Here is a 6,000-nt window from a genome sequence, read left to right as displayed (position 1 = left end):
GCAACTAAGCCCATGCACCACAATTCCTGAAGCTTGCAGACTTAGAGCGCTGTGCTCCACAACAAGACAAGCCACCACAATGAAAAGCCCACGCATTGCAAGTAGTGAGTAGTCCCCACTCACCACAGCTAGAGAACAGCCTAGATTAAAAAAAAACTAGAGAAAAACCTGCAGCAACAGAGACCTAGTACAGCCAAAAAATAAAACAAAACTATTTTAAAAGATTACATACAGGAGATATGGGACGGCCCTTTGAAAGCCATGACACACTGTGTCAGTGTAAAGGATAACATTTACCCAGCAAACATTTTATTGAGAGCTAACTTTTTATACCAAACATTGGATAGCATTGATGATGCAAAGTCACAGGCCCAGTGGGTGCACAGCACAGGAGCAGCCAAGAGGAGCTACCCCACGTCCAAGGTCAGGAGCAGCAGCCGACAGGAGTTACCCCACATCAAAGGTCAGGAGTGGTGGCCAAGAGGAGATAACCCACGTCCAAGGTAAGAGAAACCCAAGTAAGACAGTAGGTGCTGAGAGAGGGCATCAGAGGGCAGACAGACTGAAACCACAATCACAGACAACTAGCCTATCCGATCACATGAACCACACAGCCTTTTCTAACTCAGTGAAACTAAGCCATGCTGTGTGGGGCCACCCAAGACGGACAGGTCATGGTGGAGAGGTCTGACAGAATGTGGTCCACTGGAGAAGGGAATGGCAAACCACTTCAGTATTCTTGCCTTAAGAACCCCATGAACAGTATGAAAAGGCAAAATGATAGGATACTGAAAGAGGAACTCCCCAGGTCAGTAGATGCCCAATATGCTACTGGAGATCAGTGAAGAAATAACTCCAGAAAGAATGAAGGGATGGAGCCAAAGCAAAAACAACATCCCGTTGAGGATGGGACTGGTGACAGAAGCAAGGTCCAATGCTGTAAAGAGCAATATTGCAAAGGAACCTGGAATGTTAGGTTCATGAATCAAGGCAAATTGGAAGTGGTCAAACAGGAGATGGCAAGAGTGAACGTCAACATTCTAGGAATCAGTAAACTAAAATGGATTGGAATGGATGAATTTAACTCAGATGACCATTATATTTACTACTGTGGGCAGGAATCCCTTAGAAGAAATGGAGTAGCCATCATAGTCAACAAAAGAGTCTGAAATGCAGTACTTGGATGCAATCTCAAAAACGACAGAATGATCTCTGTTTGTTTCAAAGGCAAACCATTTAGTATCACAGCAATCCAAGCCTATGCCCCAACCAGTAACTCTGAAGAAGCTGAAGTTGACCGGTTCTATGAAGACCTACAAGACCTTCTAGAATTAACACCCCAAAAAGATGGCCTTTTCATTATAGGGGACTGGAATGCAAAAGTAGGAATCAAGAAACACCTGGAGTAACAGGCAAATTTGACCTTGGAGTACAGAATGAAGCAGGGCAAAGACTAATAGAGTTTTGCCAAGAGAAAGCACTGGTCATAGCAAACACCCTCTTCCAACAACACAAGAGAAGATTCTACACATGGACATCACCAGATGGCCAACACCGAAATCAGATTGATTATATTCTTTGCAGCCAAAGATGGAGAAGCTCTATACAGTCAGCAAAAACAAGACCAGGAGCTGACTGTACTCCTTGTTGCCAAATCATGAACTCCTTATTGCCAAATTCAGACTTAAGTTGAAGAAAGTGGGGAAAACCACTAGACATTAAATCAAATCCCTTATGATTATACAGTGGAAGTGAGAAATAGATTTAAGGGACTAGACCTGATAAACTATGGATGGAGGTTCGTGACATTGTTCAGGAGGCAGGGATCAAGACCATCCCCATGGAAAAGAAACGCAAAAAAGCAAAATGGCTGTCTGAGGAGGTCTTACAAATAGCTGTGAAAAGAAGAGAAGCGAAAAGCAAAGGAGAAAAGGAAAGGTATAAACATCTGAATGCAGAGTTCCAAAGAATAGTGAGGAGAGATAAGAAAGTCTTCCTCAGTCAGTGATCAGTGCAAAGAAATAGAGGAAAACAATAGAATGGGAAAGACTGGAGATCTCTTCAAGAAAATTAGAGATACCAAGGGAACATTTCATGCAAAGATGGGCTCGATAAAAGACAGAAATACTATGGACCTAACAGAAGCAGAAGATATTAAGGAGAGGTGGCAAGAATACACAGAAGAACTGTACAAAAAAGAACTTCATGACCCAGATAATCACGATAGTGTGATCACTCACCTAGAGCCGGACATCATGAAATGTGAAGTCAAGTGGGCCTTAGGAAGCATCACTACGAACAAAGCTAGTGGAGGTGATGGAATTCCAGTTGAGCTATTTCAAATCCTAAAGATGCTGTGAAAGTGCCACATTCAATATGCCATCGAATTTGGAAAACTCAGCAGTGGCCACAGGACTGGAAAAGGTCAGTTTTAATTCCAATTCCAAAGAAAGCCAATGCCAAAGAATGCTCAAACTACCGCACAATTGCACTCATCTCACACACTAGTAAAGTAATGTTCAAAATTCTCCAAGCCAGGCTTCAGCAATACGTGAACCGTGAACTTCCAGATGTTCAAGCTGGTTTCAGAAAAGACAGAGGAACCAGAGATCAAATTGCCAACATCCGCTGGATCATGGAAAAAGCAAGAGAGTTCCAGAAAAACATCTATTTCTGCTTTACTGACTATGCCAAAGCCTTTGACTGTGTGGATCACAATCAACTGTGGAAAATTCTGAAAGAGATGGGAATACCAGACCACCTGACCTGCCTCTTGAGAAACCTGTATGCAGGTCAGGAAGCAACAGTTAGAACTGGACATGGAGCAACAGACTGGTTCCAAATAGGAAAAGGAGTACGTCAAGGCTGTATATTGTCACCCTGGTTATTTAACTTATGTGCAGAGTACATCATGAGAAACACTGGGCTGGAGGAAGCACAAGCTGGAATCAAAATTGCTGGGAAAAATATCAGTGACCTCAGATATGCAGATGACACCGCCCTTATGGCAGAAAGTGAAGAAGAACTAAAGAGCCTCTTGATGAAAGTGAAAGAGGAGAGTGAAAAAGTTGGCTTAAAGCTCAACATTCAGAAAATGAAGATCATGGCATCTGGTCCCATCACTTCATGGCAAACAGATGGGGAAACAGTGGCTGACTTTATTTTTCTGGGCTCCAAAATCACTGAAGATGGTGACTGCAGCCATGAAATTAAAAGATGCTTCCTCCTTGGAAGGAAAGTTATGACCAACCTAGATAGCATATTGAAAAGCAGAGACATTACTTTGCCAACAAAAGTCCATGTAATCAAGGCTATGGTTCTTCTAGTAGTCATGTATGGATGTGAGAGTTGGACTATAAAGAAAGCTGAGTGCTGACGAATTGATTCTCTTGAACTGTGGTGTTGGCGAAGACTCTTGAGAGTCTCTTGGACTGTGAGGAGATCCAACCAGTTAATCCTAAAGGAGATCAGTCCTGGGTGTTCGTTGGAAGGACTGATGTTGAAGCTGAAACTCCAATACTTTGGCCACCTGATGCAAAGAGCTGACTAATTGGAAAAGATACATGCTGGGAAAGATTGAGGGCAGGAGAAGGGGACGGCAGACGATGAAATGGTTGGATGGCATCACCGACTCGGTGGACATGAGTTTGGGTAAACTCTGGGAGTTGGTGATGGACAGGGAGGCCTGGTGTGCTGCGGTCCATGGGGTGGCAAAGAGTTGGACATGACTGAGTGACTAAACTGAACTGATGATACAAAGTAGAAGAATCCAGAAATTTCCAAACCTGGCTGGCAGGCAGAAAACTGATAAGCCTTGAAAATATATAGATGTCTTGATCCAAAGGAGACTCATTGAAACCAACTATAGAGATGGAGCCTATGAATCTACATTTTAAACAAATTCCTCAAGGGATTTTATGCAGCTAAATCAGCATCAGTCCTCCAGTAATCAGAAAGCACTGGAATGAGACTGTCCTTGCTGCCTTCAAATTACTTCAATTCCAGTGGGAGAGACTGAGAACTAAGTGCATAGTTGCAGTATTATGTGATAAAGGCTATATGAGAGATACAGGCATTTGAGAAACAGGGAGTTCATCTACATCTACATCAGACTAGAAGGTTAAGGAAGCCTTCCTTAAGGAGGTGATGCTTACATTGCACCTATTTCTTGTGAAATCAAAGAAAGATAAGTCCCTTCTTTTCTCAATATAAGATTGTACTTTCACATCCTAAAGCTAAAATCTCTGACCTTGGCTGATTATTCCCTACTGTGCCAGCACCATGCAACACAGTAACTTTGTCACTGCCTGTTTTTTATAGATGAGGGGACAGGCTCAGAGAGGGTAAGCAGCCTGCCCAACCCTCACAGCTAAGAGGTGGACCAAAGCAACCAGATCCCAGCAATCTGACTCCAAGTTCACATCTTCCCATCTCAGTATATGCCACCTTCCTTTAATCACATATATGACTTGGAAGGGCAGCAGCCTTCAGAACTTTGCTATTCAAAGTGGGATCCAAAGATGAGCAACCAGGTCACCAGGGAGCTTGTTAGAAATGCAAAACTCTAGATCAGAATCTGCATTTTAAGAAATCCTGGGGGCACAGGAAATGAGAGGAACACTTCTGCGAAAGAGGAGACAGGTGAAGAAGGAAGTTTCCTTCCTACAGATACAGGCCAATCTCATCCCAAGGAGGTTAGGATATATTGAAAATATTCTTTTCCAGAGGAGGGAATTCCCAAAGATATAAAATAGGACACTGTTTTCACTAACTTTCTCACTCAGATGTTCTGTTTCCCCCAACCACTTCATTTGGAACCTGCATTGTTCAGTATGGCAGCAATTGGTCACATGTGCAACTGGGCCTTTGACTTGTGAATTGCCCAAACTGAAATGTGACCCAGTGTAAAATGGGGCTTCCCAGGTGGCACAAGTGGTAAAGAATCTGCCTGCCAATGCAGGAGATGCAAGAGGCTTAGATTTGATCCCTGGGTTGGAAGGATTCCCTGAAGTGGGAAGTGGCAACCACTTCAGTATTCTTGCCTGGAAAATTTCACAGCAGAGAAACCTGGCAGGCTACAGTCCATGCGGCCACAAAGAGTTGGACATGACTGAGTAACTGAGCGCACTAGGTAATTAACGCACACCAGGTTTTGCACACTTAGTATGACAGAGAGCACTTTTTCATGGATAATTGTTTATATTGATTGCAGGTTGAATTGATAGTTTGGGGGAATCTATTTGGTTCACTAAAAAGTATTATTACCATTAATTTTACTTATCTCTTCAATTTTTTTTAACATGGCTTCTAGATCATTGTAAATTACATTTGGAGCCTGGTGTGCTATAGTCCTTGGGGTCACAAAGATTGGGACATGACTGAGCAATTAAGTATTCAAGGACAGCAAGCATTTTGGGCTTGTATAATATTTCTGTTGCACAGCATGGGTTTAATTCTTCATCTTCTGCAGCAAAAGAAGGCTGAAATTTCCTTGTTTTTCTATTAGTGGTGAAAGGTGACAGCAGGTTCTTACTTTAAAGTAATTCATGGGCTCCAAATCTCTGTTAAGATCAGGTTCGAGGCTAAGCAGCATGTCTTCCACATGGGTTGAGCCAAGAGAGAATCCAAGCTTGTCTCTAGGTTTGACAAAATGGCAAATCTGGTATCTACTTGTGTAAGGACTTTGGATTTGGGGCTGGGAGATGGGTCAGTTTCTGGGGAGCAAGACAGGAGAGCTGGAGAATGAAAGAGGACTCAGTGTTGTGGAGGCCTCCACAGCACAGGGGAGATACATTTCCCATGCATTGGCCCCTTGAGGGTAACAATGCCATTTGACTTCTTGAGTCCTTCTTGGCACAGGACATGCTTAGCTGTCTCTCATCCTAAATGGACAGGGAATACACAGATGGAATAAATATTAAGTTGCGTCTCTGTGGATTATCCACATAAAGGTTAACAGAAAAAGAAAATGCAGAGCAAGGCATCTTTTCTATACAGTTA

Source organism: Bos javanicus, chromosome 6 (assembly GCF_032452875.1).
Source record: "Bos javanicus breed banteng chromosome 6, ARS-OSU_banteng_1.0, whole genome shotgun sequence".
Classification (NCBI taxonomy): domain Eukaryota; kingdom Metazoa; phylum Chordata; class Mammalia; order Artiodactyla; family Bovidae; genus Bos; species Bos javanicus.
The sequence above is the reverse complement of the archived record's forward strand: the minus strand, read 5'-3'. Positions refer to the sequence as shown.